General features: G+C 35.8%; 1 long non-coding RNA gene across 1 annotated transcript; it reads right to left on the reverse strand.

Annotated features, from left to right (window-relative positions):
* Positions 1 to 2,155: 2,155 nt before the first annotated feature.
* LOC107305727 lies at positions 2,156 to 15,820 on the reverse strand. The gene is made up of 4 exons (XR_001551877.2): positions 15,599 to 15,820; positions 7,232 to 7,317; positions 4,808 to 4,924; positions 2,156 to 2,334 (listed from the first exon to the last, which is right to left on the reverse strand). It is a non-coding gene; the product is annotated as an uncharacterized LOC107305727 (long non-coding RNA).
* Positions 15,821 to 18,070: the final 2,250 nt, after the last annotated feature.

Below are 18,070 nucleotides of genomic sequence, written 5' to 3' on the forward strand. Positions count from 1 at the left end.
AGCATTCAGAGATGGGAAGGCTGTTACCCTATCCACAGCAGATAGCTCAGCATCAGATGAGGTATTATGTTAAATGACACATTTGGATTTCTTCAACACTTCATTTGGAAACTTTTATTTGGAAGCCTGGTGTATTTTCAGAGTTTTAACTAACTGAAACCCAAGCAGGGCAGAAAACACAGAGGAGATACTTATGATTATTGATAGCTTCAAAGCTCCTTCTGTCTACTGCACTGAAATTTTGAGTTGAGAGAACAGATGGATTATCTGAACATTTCTGTACAATTTCTGATAGAGATGAACTTATAAAATCAGTGGCTTTACTTGTTTATTTTTTGTTTCTTTGCTTATTCCCCCCCCCCCCCCCCCCCCTTAAGATATATTAGCAATATAATTGGCTTGATTTATACTTTTTCTTTAAACATTCTCTATTTTGCTGTGAGTCTACATTTGCTGAATTCATATTGCGCTGGAAAAGATATATTACCTCTTCTACATTTCTACCTATGGGTGCCGCCATAACTCTGAAAACATTATTTCAAACTGAATATTTTGTATTTTGATGTTCTTACAATCTCTTATGCATGCCATCCTCAGGACTGAAATGCATCATTTCCTGCTCCACTATTAGCATGTAAAATACCCCAGAACAAAAGTTCAACACTTTGCATATTGACACTTAGATTTTTGAGAAAACACAATGGTAAAACGTAAAGAATAATAGATACTGTGCAGAAGGACATTAATAATTAGGCAATATAGTTGTCACTCTCAGAATAGACAAATATCTCATACAACCAAATAAAAGCTCGTAACCTAAGCTGGCTTACCTTTTAAGAGATAAAATTACATATGTGATATCTAAACAAAATGGATAATAAAATAAGGTTTGTTCATCTGTCTAAAAATTCTCATTTTTCTTAACTAATTTAGTGACACTTGTGCTTTAGCCAGAAATTGATTCAAATGCAACTGAAGTTTATCCTCATTTTCTTCTCTTTTTGGAACAGAGTAGGAATTTGGAACCTCTTTGTCATTTCCATTTCAGAAGACTGAGAGAACTTCAACACATCTCGATACGGGAAAAGATTATCATTTTTATTCTTATTTCAGATTTGTAAATAGTCATTGTTAATGTGTGTTACCGCATATCACTTCTACTTCACCTCATCCACTCTACCCCAGCCAGTATTTCTCATTGTTTCCTATGCTTTCTGTGGTCTTTCACATCCTTAGCTCTCCATTCCACCACTCTTCTTGTTCCCATATCCATTCAAGCACCACAGAAAAAGATTTGCTTCTTGTTCTCGAGGAAGTTGATGATGTTTCTCTTCTCAAATTTCAATTTTTTAGGCTACTCACACTGCCTCATTCACTCATGCTGTTCTTCAAAGCAAGAGCTCTCAGAAGATGGAGAGCTTCCAGCAGGAGCTTTCAATCCATGTTTGATAGATACATCTATTTGGATGGGCAGTTTTATCTCAAAACAACTCAGGATGATTCAAGATACACAGAAGGGCCAGAAGTAAGAAATAAACTTTCATAACTATGATGCGTTATGCCAAATTTGACCTGGAAGGGACCTCAAGGATCATGAAACTTCAACCCCCCTGCCTGGCAGGGCCACCAAACTTCCACGTTTACTAGTTCAGGTTGCCCAGGGCCCCATCCAACATGGACTTGAACACCTCCAGGGACGGGGCATCCTGTAACATATTTCATTAGATACTAGTACCAATACAGAGAAAAACAATAATAACAAGTCAGTTCTGTAGGAGAGCAATTGCAGTCTGTACCCTTAAAATCTTTAGCAAATCATCAGAGAAAAAAAGAAAAAAAAAAAGGAAAAAAAGAAAAGAAAAAAGAAAAAAAAAAAAAGAAGAAAAAAAACCCAAAAAACAGATGGTCTTGCAGTATGACCAGAAGGTTAACAAAGCTAGGCCTTTTCCAATGAGTTATAAGATTATTGTTACTTTTCTCACTAGATCAATATTGATTATATGTTCCAATTTCACTCAGATATTGAACTTGTCTTATTGGGCAAACAGCTGCAGCTTCTATTCAGTATCTCATAGCAAATATTATTTCAATTATTTTGAACTAACACTGTACAAGTATGACTGCTGCACTCACAACATATTGCTTTTTTTATTTTTTTATTTTTTTCATCATGAGATACAGGTATAGAACTATGTAGCTGGTTCAAACACAAACAGATATACTAATTTTATTCAAGTCTTTCTGCCTTTCTTCCCATGCTAATACGCTGAACAACATTTCTATTCATGTGAACTGCATAGCACTTGGTCCATTGTGTGAGGTACGCTGTTGTCACTGAATGAGAAAACATGATGCCTCTATTATCTTCACAGAAGTTAGGAAGAGTATATGGTTGTCACTTGAACAACAACAATAATAACAAAGAATAACCTTTAAAATTAAATGGTTAACTCAACACAAAATTCAGAATCAGAATCAAAGAATCACATGGGTAAGAAGGGACCTCAAGAGATCGTCTAGTCCAACTCTCCTGCAAAAGAAGATACCCTACAATAGGTCAGGTCTTGAATATCTTCATAGAAGGAGATTCCACAACCTATCGGAGCAACGTGTTCCAGTGCTCTGCCATGCTCTGTGGTAAACCAAGAAGTTTTTATGCATTTCTTATTTTCATTTTTTAGGCCATTACTCCTTGTTTTATCACTACAGACTACCAAGAAGAAACTGGCCTCATCCACTTACTTCCCACCTCCCATTAGATATTTATATACTTTTATCAGATTCCTTCTCAGTTTTCTTTTCCCCAGGCTAAACAGACTCAGATTGCTCAATCTTTCCTCATAGTGGAAATATTCAAGGCTGTCTATCATCTGTGGTCCTCTGCTGGACTCCTTATAGGAGTCATTCTTGAGCTTGGGAGCCTAGAACCAGATGCAGCATTCTGAATGTGACCTCATCAGGGCAGAATAGAAGAGGAAGGATAATCTCCCTTGACCTGCTGGCCACATTCTTTTTAATGCACCCCAGAACATCTTTGGCCTTGTACAAAAGGGCACACTGCTGGCTCATGGTCAACCTGTTGTCCACCAGGACCCCCAGGTACTTTTTCTGAAGAGTTCCAGCAAGCCAACACCCTACTTTCTACTGATGCATACAATAAATACAAGAATGTCAGATTTGATCAGGAGAAAATGGTAATAAATAAATAAATAAATAAATAAATAAATAAATAAATAAATAGGGAAACAGAGCTTGAGTTTTCTTGTCCTGAATTCAGGTTTTAATATTTTTGTCATCTATGGGAATAGATGAACTCTAAGTGATCCTCAGAACAACTCCTATAATGGCTACAGCAGAAGCAGAAAATTTTGTTATACTGTATAAGAATGTGAAAAATGTGTAATAAATACTATTCTGACAGAAAGCTAAAATACCTACCAAAAAGATCCCAAATAAAATGAAACAAGTGAATACAGAAATAATCAGCTGGTAGGGGAAACTGTAACTTACTTGCAGAAAAATGCTCAACTTGCTTATCTGGTTTTGTAAAATGGAGGATAGACTTAAAGAGATCTCTGCATCCCTACTGATTTCCAGATTTCATGAATTTGTAGAAATGTATGTATAGATGAACAAAACTTTTATATTCAAAGCCACCCACTGAATGCGAGACTCACAAAATTTAACAGATATAAAACCAGAAAAAAGATCCCTGATATTCTTGGTGTGTAACTGAAGACTCACAAACAGGGAACAGACCTATGAGGTGAAGTGTTGGTATAAATTAAACAAAAAGCACATTTGCTCTAGCACTGGTCTCTCAAATTGAAAGTGATGGTATGATTAAATAATTGAACTGTCTCACCTTCTACAGTAAGACAGAATTCCAACAGGAATTATTATTTCAAAATGGATAATAATGCAAATCAAGATCTCTGTCAGGCTAGACAGTATAGACCACAACTTGACTTTTTGCTGCTGTCTGGATGGTAGTGGGATCAAGATCAATGCATTCTTTTAACTTTGCAAAAGTGTCTATTATTTCATGAGGGTTGACCTCTACACCACTAATTTTCTTTACGAGGAAAAGGTTTGACAATTGCTCATGTCAAGCAGTGCAGGAACAAAGTGTCATTAAATATTTCTTCAAACAGTTAATTCTTGGTTTCACTCAGCATATCATTTCAAGCCCAAGAATCAAATCAGACATATTGAAGAATCTCTCAGAGTGCCTGGACATTGTGTATGACATATAGGCAACACCAGTCACAGCATCCTCAGAAGGGTTTCTGTCAAGTGCATATCTTCCTTGTCTTCCCCTTTATTGTACATATTTTTTCTTGACTTCCAATGTCTCCAATGAGCCCTGTTATTCTGGTATTCTAGATTTAGTGGGCTGCAGTTACAACATTTCTCTTTAATTAAATTATTTTTTTCCCAGCCTTATGGGAATTGTGCTCTTTCTCCCAAAGTCTCTCTACTTCTCTCACCTTTAAATTCATCAAAAACACTGTTTATGATAATTCAAGCTTCTCTGTATCAGTGAGCTCTTCTGATGTCATTGCTACAGTTCTCCCTCTGAAATGAATATTTATTTTCTGTTGCTTCAATGACCCATTCCTGAAAAACTATTACTAGCTCTTCTCCCCCCTCAATCTCTTTTTCAGTTCTGAAGCTTGGTGTTCATTCAGACATTTTACTATTATCTTCTTCCCATATTTTGTTTTTTTCTCCCAAAAAAGAATTTCTGGTAGCATTTATTCTAAACAGTTGATATTGTTATCTTTTTTTCTCATCCATCTCTCACCTGGTGGTTCATGCAGGTGAGGACCTGAACACAATCTTTTCTTGTCAATGCAAATTCTTACAATCACTTTAGCATCCTTGACATTCTCATATCTATCTGTATGTTAGTGTCAAGAGACTGAAGAAAAAAAAGAAAAAAAAAAGAAAAAAAAAAAAAGAATTAGTAATGTTTTGTTTAAATAAATAAGGTGTATAGAATTTTAACTTCTATTTCCCTTTAACAAATTTATATATTCACAGGAGAGTTGAGTATGGTGAAAAAGCAAAACAGCAGATTTTTTCATCTTTTCTGATTACCCATCATACTGAACTTCAATTATATCTTCTCCTGCTGTCCCAGCAATGTAATTAATGCAAAAGTTACCCCGGGAGAAGAAGTGCAGACCTCATGTTCACGCCTTTGCAATTGGATTGGAGATTATATGACTGGAAGAAGGATGTATGAAAAGAGGGATGGGGTGAGGCTACCTTACTGTGCTATCTTCTCCTCAGCGTGTAAATATTTGGGATACACTGTGCATTCCTCTTCTCTGTGATATCTGTGCTACTTCCCTGAGGATACAGCCATTAACATGCCAGCCATGCAGGGTAAAAAAGCAAAAATTTCTTCTGCTTTGGGGAGTGCCTTGGCAATGAGTTGACAAGAACAAAAATTTAGCTTATTGGAACAGTGGACTAACATGGCAAATTGTCATCTGTTTTTAAAGAAAAGCCATTTCAACTCCACAGAGGTGGTGATAGTTGACACTGAAATCACCCAGGCAACCACAGTTCTGTGTCTTTCTCATCGCATACACCAATTATTTTGGGGGTCTGACACACCATAGAAATGAGCTTTTAACATTTTGATCAGTATTACTGTTAAACAGAGAATTCTTTATGCTGTGTGTCATCTCTTATAGACACAAAACATTCATTTGTGGCTAGCTGTGATGGTGAATTATTTACTAAAAAAAATAATATAAATAGTAAGTGTTGCTTTATTTACCTTGCAGTTCTCTTATGAGTCTATTCACAGTTTAAATTAAAGAAATAAAAGGTAGCTTGAGAGCCAGAATCAAGTCCTTTCTCTCCAGCATCTCTTCATTTGGTATGGAAACAGATTCCTAAATGTAGGGATTTAGGGAACTAACAGTCTTTGATAATTTTAAATTTTGAAGCTTCATACATACCGCAAATAATTGTACACTAGGGAGCAGTGCAACTCAAAGGGAAAATTTAAGGCTTTTCCTCCACTTGCGCCAGGTGGTCATCTGGATGATAACCACTGCAGCCCAAGTTACTGTAGGCACTGAAGACAGCTGGCAAACTAGACCTCAGGGCTGCTTCTAAAACAGCGAAGGTGTAAACTTATGCTATCATTTTATAAAGAAGACAAAAGCAGTTCCCTACAGAGGATAATTTTTGTCATAATGTCTCTAGGAATGATTCTCAGAGGCTAAAATTCGCCTGAGAAATTAAATGTATCAAATGCATCTTGGTTTATGAAACGATAAAAAAGACATTCCAAGTTTCAAAAATATTTTTCTTTAAGATGGTAATGACTTCTCAATCTATTTTTTTTAATAAATTGTTTATTTTTTTTAAATTTATTGTTTTTAATAAATTTATTCTAATCTGCATAAGCTTTTCATGTTTCAGACAGCTAAATCCAGATGTTCCCAGTTCAATTGAGATCTGTTGAATAAAGTCAATGGAACACGAGATATTCTGCAAGCCAGTCACTGGGGTCAGGCTTTATTTACCTGTATGCAGACTCTGCTGTAATTTAAGAGGCTCTATGAAATATGTGTAGTGAATGGCAGCTAACTACATGGGACCATCTATGAGTAGCAGTTTAAAGTCAGGTAGACAACACTTGAAGACATTTCAGTTAGTTCTGGATGTCAGAAAATCTAAACCCTAAATCTCTATTGACCATTAGTGGAGCTCTGCGTATAGACATATATACATAGCTTTTTAAAATCTTCAGTTAAGTCTGATGATAGATGGTTCATGGAAGTTAAATGAGTGAGATAAAACTAGCTAAATCAGCTGGCTAACATTGCAGAGAACTGTCCTTACTTTCCCGGTTGACAGAATGTGCCTTTTTTTGCTCATCGTCACTTTGCTGGTACACAAAACTGTTGGTGACATTTCATTCCAAAGGACAATTGTCTTTCTGTGCCAGCTTTTCCAAAGGTCTGTGTTTCTAACACTTGCAGTAGAATGAGTTACATTCAGATTTCAGACTGCTTTGCATTTCTGTGCATGTTGATAGAAAGATTAACTTATCTCTGCAATACTGTGATAATAAGAAAATCTATAGATGGCAACAGCAGTAAAATACTTTGTTGGGTTTATTATAGGAAAACATTTCTAGATTATTTTTCTTAAAAATCAGGAATGGGCAGTAAGTAAAATGGCATAGTACTTTCACACTTACCTGGCATCTCACTGTGTTAGTAATGCCTCAGTCATTAAACAGCATTCAGTAGAAAAACAGGTCCTAAGCTATTTCTCCAGCCAGGGCTGGGGAAGACATTTAAAGAAGACAAAGTTAATTGTGCCTTTCAGCTGTATCTGAAATCATAAAAGGTGTTATCTTGTTTGCTTGTATTAGTACAGCAATGAACTGCTAGATGTTCTTTGAAGAGTCCCGCAGGCATCAGAATCAGCTATCAGCCTATTTAATGGGTTAATGGAAGCTGGCTGTGCTTTGTACTAAAGCAAGCATTAACAAGAGCAACATTTTTGCACATAGTGGCTTATGTACAAAGCAGAAATGGAATAGCTGGGTATATCAGTTTTCTGTGCACTTCTTAACACATGGTAATGATATTTTCTATTGGAAAAATAAGCCAAGGCTATGTTCATATTTGTTTCAGTGGAATAAACTCTAAAAGTATTACAATATCCCCAACTAATATTAAAAAAAAAATAATCAGAAGAAAATAAAAATCAAAAACAAATGGGGGAAAAAAACAACAAAACAAAACATTAAAAAAAAAAAAAAGTTAAGATAATTCCCCTGTATTTATGGTACAGTGGGGCTTCTTGATGGGTTATCACAGTGATAACAATGATACCAACTACATTGGAAACTGTCTTTATATAAAAATCTAATCCATTAGTAAACAACACTGATAAGCACTGTTAACCTACTGAGTCAAATGATAGAATTCTTTATTCAACAGTAACTTATTTTGAATTAAACCTGCATCAGCAGCTGTTTCCTCTGAGATCCTATTTACGGCTCAGGCTTCTGTCTTTGCTTTGAAACTGTATATTTTTTTGCCTTTAATTTTTTACTTTCGGTCCATTTTTATTTATTTATTTATTTTATTTTTAAAGACAAAACTCCCAAGTTACTTCATTAACCATGAACTACGGGCATTTAAAAGTGACCTTGAATATCACTGATATTCAAGATAAAACCGTGAATGCTGGCAGCAAACTATTTACACAGATAACAGTTCAGAGCTTCAGTCTTCTTATAAAGAAGCTTTACTCACACAGGTATTCTTACAGATGTCAATATAATGAACCACATATTTTAAGGGTTACTGAATCATCAATGAAAAGGTATTCATCTGGATAATAGAAACACAAATATTTGTAACTTTAGGGCTCTATTTATTTTATTTTATTTTATTTATTTATTTTTATTTTTTTTATATTTTATTTTATTTTATTTTATTCTGGATAGAAATAAAATAGCAAAAGGCCTTGCAGAAATTAACAGACATATAATTAAATTCTTAGACTTCCCCATAATGCCAGCTGAACCAGGGACAAAGTTCAAACTTATCTTAAAATATATATATAATTTCAGTCAGTGGAGTGAATTGACAGTTTCTACCAAATGGGGATCTGAACTATTCTAAGAGATAGTCAATTTCCTTCACGCTAATAGATGTTGTCTTTTGGACCCACTTGCAAAGAAGTTTATTGTAATTGAGAATCTTGTTCCGAAGATTCAACCCCAAGTAGAACAGCTATCGTATCTGCTTTTTCATTTTATATTCAGGTAAAGAGCACAAACATCATCTGGGAGTTCCTTACATCAAACACACAGTATAAAATATTAAGCCATCTTTTATTTGTGATTAAGTTGACAGAATTTAATGCATAGATTCCGCTGTGATAAAATTGGAAGGAAGGAAGCCTACTCATCAAAAGGCAATACAGAGCATGAAGGATGAATTCTGTCTGAGTGGCGTGGAAAAGAAAACTCCCAATAGCTTCAGAAAAGGTAGAATTTCACCCTGGAGTGTTATTAAGGAGTGAGAGAAAAGAGATGGAAAACATGCTATAACTTATGAGACAGGGGTGTGCCCCACAGGTGACTTCTGTTCTCCTTCACATTCTGTGCTTTTGTGATTCACACAGTGAAATCTCTGATGACTCAAGATATTAATTTTAGAGCTGGTTTTAGATACAGTCACAAGCTGATAGTACATAAGAAGACAAGACTGCTAATACTCAAATACTGAGTGTAGCATGTGGGAACCATGCTTTTACACATACAAAGTTATAAAGTGATATAATTTTTCAAGGAATCAACATGCCCATCAAGTCAAGAACATGCATATTCTACCTTTTTCACTCCCTTCCAAGGACCTATTTACCACTTGCACTGTTATAACTATTAACCTTCTTTCTCACACTCTCCTAGAGTTTTCTTCACATTTAAATATTTCTGACTACTGATCTTCCTCTCGGTTTAATCACATTAACAAACAGTTGATCAAGTCTAAGCTTGACATTTTTACAAACATGCTTTCTTGTGAAATTTCCTCCCACTGTCTTAGTGTAATTCCACCTCTTATTAAAACTGCTGGTCACGTTGGCAGTGATAGACCACCTCCTGCCAGTGGGTAACAGCCTGTATCCTGGTTATCACAGAAACACAACTCCAGGAATAGCCATTTCCCCTGAATTTATCAAACCTTCTAAAAATTATGAAGCATGCATCCCATTAAATCTTCAAGATTTCAGCAACTGACACTTGAGAAGTCATTAGCGCCTGTTCTATATTGAAAGTAGAAGGATGCTGGATGGTTAATAAGCTATCACTTTAAACATGTTGAAGATATTTAAGCAGCAGTTAATGGAGTGCTTGCTCTTCTGACAGTCAGATGGTGAACTATGTGGCTTAATACCATCTTACCATTGCCTCTGGAATGTGCATTACTTGTCAGTGAAAAAACCATATTATAATGACATATTAAACGCAGAAAATCATTACTTCCATTAATATTGATTTCTATGTGCACTCAGTATCAGCATGTAACCCTACGAACTATCAAATCTATTGCAACATTCTGATACAAGTTTAGAAAAAATGCAATTATTAAAATCATCATATTTTCTTGACAATTCTGCTTTACTGCCAAGACTTGTTAGCATCATCTTTATATTTTACACATTAAATTGCTCCCCAGCAGTTTGGGTATCCAGTATTGTAATGATGTTCATGGGTATTTTTTTTCCATTCTTTCATCACTCTTAAAGAAATACAGTTTTCAACTCATATCATTTAAAACTATGAGCTTATAGTATAAAACATATATTTTCATATATGTTACACATGTATATGAAAACAAAAGTAGTTCTTGGGCCTTTTTAAGAGACTTAGTGCTTGCTTGTAATATCTTTCTTCCCGGTTGGTGCTATCTGAATTCAATCAGTGTTCTATTATTCATTACTATTTTCTCTGATCCTGAAACTCGCACTCTTTCCTCCCAGATCTTTAATGACATGGAAGTGCTTATGAAGCAAAGGTGTGGCATTTAATTCCTCCATGTGGAAAAAATTGCACCTGGTGATGTTCATTGACTCTTGCTGAACAGTTGTGGAGACTAAACAGTGGATGTGAGTGCAGTGAGGCAGTGAGTGGGACACTTCAGCAGTGACAACAGCAACACTGAGTCACCTCTGCTGGTACAGATTTTTACAAACAGGCACTTGTTCATTGCTGACAAGAATGCATAGCTCGTGGTTAAGATTATGTGGGGAAATAGTATTTAGTAGCCGAGAATTTTCTCAATCAAGCTGTGTTATTGTGCTCTCTTTATCTGTCATCATTTACATGGAAATAAATGAGACATTACTTTCAGAGCAACCTACATATATGTGGCCCAAGACAATTCCTCTTCACTCATTGAAGTCCAGAATAGCCAAAAGGTTGGACACACAGGGACTAAATGGTTAATTATTATGCCAGCTTGTACTTTCTCTAATATATTCTAGCACAGAAGTCCACAGTTATCTTCAGTATGTCTTGAGGAGATAAACATATACATATATGTTTACATATATATGTGTGTGTGTGTGTATTACATATTATAATTCATTTTTTTTAAGTTTGGATTAATGGAAAAATTATTAGCAACATAGATGTAAATAAATTCAGTTTTTAAATTTGAAGACTAAGATTTCGTCCTTAATTTCATAGGGATATTTTCCTGCCTGCTGTTTCGGTTTATGCCTATTTGAATTCTCTGACGGCAGTCCTAAAACACAGAAATTTTACTAGGGCTTCTTAAAGCAATAAATCATATATATATATATTTTAAAAAGGCAAGCTTGGAAGTATAATTAAATAATTATTCAAAGAATCTATCAGAAACCCACAGAGTGTTTGCTTATCAGTTCTCTTGAATTAAGGAGAGTTTTATTACTGATTGCAATGAAATCACCCTGCCATTAGAGAGCTATTTTGAAATTATTCAATTTAAGAAAAGTATTTCACAACTATGATACACAATAAATCACAAAAGTTACACCCTGGGGCTAAATACCAGCAAAATTTTTGGGCAATTAACAAAATAAATATTGCAAATCTCTTCAACTTTGATATGTCTCTACTTAAAAAATGAACAAAAACTGACTATGGCCATATAGCATGAGCAGTGTTTATGACACTTAAACTGTGCTTGCCGCCTGAGGCTACCTGTCAGTTGAGCTGACATCTTGCAATTTCCTAGGCTGTCAGTGCAATCCTTAGGTAGCTTGCTCTGGGGGCTTTTTGAAGAACTGCCTAAGATTCTGGAAGCTTGATATTACTCTCTGTATGCCTGCACCCACTGCTGGGCACTTTTTTTTTCCAACAGCAAGGCTGTCTGTCAGTGCTTCAAACACAGCTTCCTAGACTTGATAGACTTCATTCACTGTTTGGGTTGGTAGGTTGGTTCTTTTAGCTTTGACTTCCATTGGATATTTCTATCTGTTTCATGGAGGTTTGCAGAGGGTAAGAAGGGGAAAACAAAATAATTAATTAAAAAATTAGAACATCTTTTTAATTAATGTACTTGTGTTGATTTGTTTGTTCATTTGTTTCTGTCAGAATACTCTTTTTTCAGCATATGCCTTGTAAAACAAGTTTGGTTTTTTTTTCTTACAGCCTTATTATTTACACTTGTGAATACTGTGTTCTGCTCTATCCTCAGACATGTTGATTATTATTCTAAATAGCACTTCATTTTTTCTGCTCTCTTCGTAGTTAATAGTCTTGTAAATAGCTAACAGTCTTGTAAATGAAGACAAATTTTACTATGTTGGGTTTTTTTTTTTCTTTTTTTTTTTTCCTTTGCGCCAAAGGGACTCACGAATGTGTTAATCTGTGAGCAACAGCGCACCTCCAATATGGTGCAGTGTATGCTTATATTTGAACAAAAGACTTTGAGAATCACTGATGCATGGGAAGCTCAGAGCCTAAATCCCTAACTGACTAGGAAGAGAGGAAGAAGAACTACAAAAACAACACAAGACCTGGGTATCTTTTCTATTTCTTGGCAAATGCAGACATTAAAAGTCTGTAGGAAGTCAGGAAACGGAGAGGAATGCAGAGAAATGTTAACAGTCCTATACCTCACATGTGGTCAGGCTGACAAACAATAAGAAGCTGCTTTGTCCCCAAAAATGTGATGGGATAGGAGAGTCTGTAGGAACATCAGCAGTTCTCAGTGGTGATTTTCTCAATACTCAGAACTGGTAGAAACTTAGGTGTTCAGTAAAAGAATGAAAATGGAGATTTTACTAAGGTTTAACTTACCATAAGAAATAGAATTTCAAAAGTTACATCCCCATTTCCCTGCCCTTCTTATGTGTGCAGAAATAAGGTTTAACAGCTTCAGCACTGTCTTACAGTACTATGAGTAGACTTGGTGAATGCAACTCATATCCAGCTAGCTCAAATGTGTCTACTCAGAGAACGTAACAAATGTGACTTTTTTCCCCAATGACACAAGAAGATCAATTCTTCACCATTTTGATTCACAAAGCGCTGAAGATTACTACCTATGATGAATTTTATACTGAGAGGAAATTTCTGTACATTGTAGTCAAAGTTTGAAGAGACTGATATTTACAAAAGTAGAATTATGAGTGTTTCCAAGACTTTCTAATGAATGCCAACCATTAAATACCGTAGCTTCAAAATGGGACATGGCTGATATCTTTTACAGGGCTGGGCTCTGTGTACTTGAGGCTGAGGGATAAATGTAGTAAGTAATGTTGTAAAAAGTAAGAACACTGCAGCTTAACTTTTTGCATATACTTGAATGAAGATGTACCTCAGTGAGGACACTTTTTTTTTCCTGATAGTGCATTCTGAAACTCAGGAACAGCTGACTTTCAAGACTCCAGAAATCACCATTTTCTGGAAAACATAAGATGCTGCTAACCTGAGTTATTCAAGCTAAGATACACTGAAATATCAGAGCATGGGCTTTCATCACATCTCCACATCTTTGCACAAGTTATTTCTGTTCTCCTTCAGCTGCTCTATCAGCAGACATGCTCACCATCAGATTTGTTTTTCTCAAGTTTCCTAGTTACTATTCTACAAATGCAAGTGATCCAGTACGGGAACAACCCTTATGACATTTCACTCCAATCATAACTGTTAACTTGTGCTGTCTGTACCCAGTTTGGAACAGATGTGAGTCTGGACCTCTATATCTATCAGCACAGACACCAAGCTGAAACAGTTGACTTAATTAATAATTCACCAGGCTGTATCTGGAAAATGGAGAATAAACTCTTCTTTTACCAAGAAAAATTGCAAGGCAGTATGAAGAAACTCACGGTATGGCCAACTGTGAAATGCTTAAACTGTAGGATAAAGCACTATGTAACGCAGAGGGCTGCTGAGCCTAGTCTTCCAGAAAGTCAGCTACACAGATGTAAAATCACTGAAGGATGTTCAGTCTGCAGGATGCTTAGCCTTGTTCCTGACACCCTCCACTGAATTTAATAAATACCATCCTTTATATATTTCTCAAAGAACAAAATAATATCTGAATAGCAGAGTCCATTATCACTCCATATGGTGAAGCAAGATGGACAGGATCCAGAACGCAGAGCAGACACTTTGCTTTGTTCTCTTCCACCAGCAGCAACAAAGAAAAACGGAGGGGAAAAAATCTGAACAGAAGAGTAAGGTAATTTGTCAGGAAGTAGACAAAAGAGACGTTAATCAGGACTATGTTATTAACCGGCTTTCAATACTGAAGTCTTCATTTTAATACAACTTCCAAGTGCTAAATAATGCTTACTTTGCTGCCTGGCCAATGCAAGTCATGGCAGTATAACAGTTTCCCTCCTGCTTGGTAAAGAAAAGTGTTGTGATGGCAAATCTAGACTGTCGTCTCTGCTACAATTTAAGATATGGATTTTTATTGCATAAAACTTCCTCTACATGTATCACTCTCAATTTTTATTTATTTATTTATTTATTTATTTTAAGGAGTGATGGGCTTGCACAGTGAGCTTGCCAATGAAAATCTAATGCAGTCACAAACAGTGAACATTTTAATTTCTAAACAAGATCAAGAATCAGATATCATTGCATGACCTGGATTGGATGGCTGCTTAAAGATCATCTACTTCCAACTCCTCTTCCACTGGAGGCACTGCAAACTTCTAAATCATGCAGTCATGTTTCTTTTCCTATATCATTTAAACCAATAGGTAGTAGTTGCATTGACACATGCAACAAACAAATAAATAAATAAATAAACATATATATAAAGATATATATAAAGATATATATACATAAATACATATCTCCTTACTGAAGTGTGCCAAAACTTCACAAGCAGTCAGAAGCAGAAAAGTTGTTATACTGAAAGTCAGAGAAGCTTTTCTAGATATCTGCTGGAGTACTGAAAGAGAAGCACACGTGTCTGATAGAGATTCTACTATGATTAACTTTTTCAAGGTGCAAAAAGAACAGAAATGTTACCTAGTACACAGCTTGAACTTCCATGTCACTGGCAGCAGATACTGATCTGCATTGAGGTTCCAGGATAGTATCCCTATTCCAGAACTTTGCTTTTGTTTACTTGGCTGGGAACTTTATGGTGTTGTTAGTAGTTGTTTTATTTAAATGAAAACATTAGAAAGTTAGAATTAGATAACTGTAACATATCCACAAATCTGATTCTAGTGAATAAAAAACTTGGTGCTTCTTGGTCCAGATTCCCATGCTGTGCTGAAAAAGGCTTTGTCCTCTTATTTCAAATATGTGAAAAATTAAGTATCACTTTCTATCAGCATTAATGTTAATTATTTTTTATAAGTTGATGTCCAAAGGTTTTATAAGTCTTTGTGCATACCATTATTATCATGTTTCAGATGACTCAAGATAGACCAGTCACGCATGTGTCTCATGTCATAATTTCTACAGAAAATGCATCCAGCACAGCCAACCGTCATGGGTGTACAGATTTAACTGCATGATTGGATCTAAACTAATCTCCCTAATCTCCTTACTAAGCTCCTCAGCATCCTCTAAGGCACTCACCATGTAATCCAGACTCAACCAGTCCTATGGTGTAGCACGCTGCGATCGACTGAGATTTTCATGTATTCATGAGTCTTACCTGTTGAACCTGAGCATAAAGGGGGGTAAAGAAAAACTATATAATCCACAAATAACATTCCCAGTGTTCAGGGAAATGCTGGCCCTTTAATGATACTGCAGCTGGAACAAATGATTGCTCACGCATAACGTACATATTGAAGTTGTCATAGAAACGCACTTAGCAACAAAGAATCCTTGACCTTTTCCCCATCTGTTTTGAATCTTCACACAGGCACATTAATACCTATATATTGATTTCCCCACTACAACTCCTTCCCCCTCCCTATTTTTTTTTTTCCCATTTTCTTTTTTTCTTTCTTTCCCAAGAGGGAAATGTCACATTTTGCGTGGCTCCCAGACACCAGCAGAAGCCCTCCAGCCCTTCTGCTGATGTGCTGCACGGATGCACCGATGCGGTGTTGCCTCACACCTGCTCGGAGTTGAGCACCTGAAAAAAAGACAACTGCAAATTAAGGCAAACAACCAGCAACTCCACTTCAACTGGTAAACTTGGAAAACAATTTGTTTCTATCTGAGGGGAGCTAGGGAGGCTCACAGCTTTGTGGTTTTTGACATAATCTTCCAGCGAATGTGCACAGTCATAGTCTGTAATTAAATCAGAATAACCCCCTTAAAAGAGATGCAGATCATCCTGGAAGTAAGACTGTGTTATCAGCATCCGAAGTGTATATACCAACAACAGTGTGAGACGGAAACCACCCTGCTACAAACAGCATGGCTAATTACCAAAAAATACAGAAATGGACAAAATTAATCCAGACTCTGAGTAATGTTGAAATCATTGCACACTGGAAGGACATGGAGCTTGTAGATACAGCTTGGTAGATCAAATCATATTAGCCATCAGATTTGCATTTGGTTTGATTTTAGTATACTTTTTTTTTTTTTTCCCAGCTGTTATGACCCCAGGTTTACTATTTGAGATAAACAGAATAAACTTAATTCAATTGTAGGGTTAAAAAATAAAAATAAAAATAAAAATTAAAAAAAAAAAAAAAAAGGAGAAGATAAGTACACATTTTTTACAAACCATTTCAATCATTTTAAAAAGATTCAGGCTTCAGGGTTCTTTTTCTTAACTTTACTTCAGGCCTCTCAAGTGGATGTTTTTTAATAGCAGTCTGTTCTCCCACTCCTGAAGTATTTTATAGATGGGGAGAAAAAAAAGTACATACACATACACACACACACTGCCTGAATATCTGCAACAGAAATGTTTTTGAAGCTCTCGGTGTTTCTAATGGAAAATTATAAAATATGCAATTTTCCAACTAAAATGAATTTTTGAAAGAATTTCACGTGGCTCTTTCCACACATATGTTTTCTGAATTAGGCTAGTAAAAGGATTTCAACTGAATGTCTTTCATACACATAACAGCCCTCAGTTTGTGCTGAGGCACAGGCAGCTTTACCAGAGCTACTGGTCAGGACTGACATTCAACACATCTTCTGGAACATCACATGTTAATACTAGATTTTATCTGAAAATCATACTAGAGGAGTAGTGTGTGCTTATCATCATTTCAAAGATCAGTTAAGATGTATCTCCTGGATCACTAGTTTCCTGCATTGTGCATGCAAAGTACCAGTGGTGGAAGCTTCTGCCTTGGTTAGAGAGATGAACACTGTGGCTATGAATCATTCTCCATTTTGTCTGCTCTAACTATTCCAAAGAGAAATAAAAGAAACATGCTGCTGTGCAAACCTGGCATGTCATCAAGAGAACGAAATAAAGCAGCCTTCTCAGGACTCGGGTATCCTGAACACTAACTTTAAAGTTGTTTGTCTGCAGTATAGCTAAAAAAACAATATTAGACTCAGTTTGTATATATCCAATGATCTCAGTATTTACCATTTAAATTTCCACTGGAAAAAAATAAAATAAAATAAAATAAAATAAAATAAAATAAAATAAAATAAAATAAAATAAAATAAAATAAAATAAAATAAATAAATAAATAAAAACAGACAGTAAAGAGAAAAAAGTGTCAAAGAGTCAAAGATGGCAACACAAAATGTAACTGGTCAGGAAGGAGGACTATGCAGCGTTAAGTCAAAATCTTATATACATAAGTTTCCCTGGAAGTAATGCCTCCTGTCTATTTCCATGGAAACAACAACAGATACAAAGAGCACAATAATAGTGACTGATAGACTACACACTCGGTTAAAGAACACTATTTTTCAGTGCAGTCTATCTTCTGTCAGCCTTGAAATTTGAAAAGCAATAAATCCAGAGTACATAGTGAGTGTGGTAGGCCTATCCAGCCAAGACTGGCAAAGTGCTCCACAGTCTTCAAACAGGAATAAGGCCTGGTTTAGAGTGTTACAAGAAAGAGGGTCCCATAGTTTATAGTTGTAGGCTATTGTAGGATGCATGTGTGGTGGTGT

Source organism: Coturnix japonica, chromosome Z (genome assembly GCF_001577835.2).
Source record: "Coturnix japonica isolate 7356 chromosome Z, Coturnix japonica 2.1, whole genome shotgun sequence".
Lineage (NCBI taxonomy): Eukaryota > Metazoa > Chordata > Aves > Galliformes > Phasianidae > Coturnix > Coturnix japonica.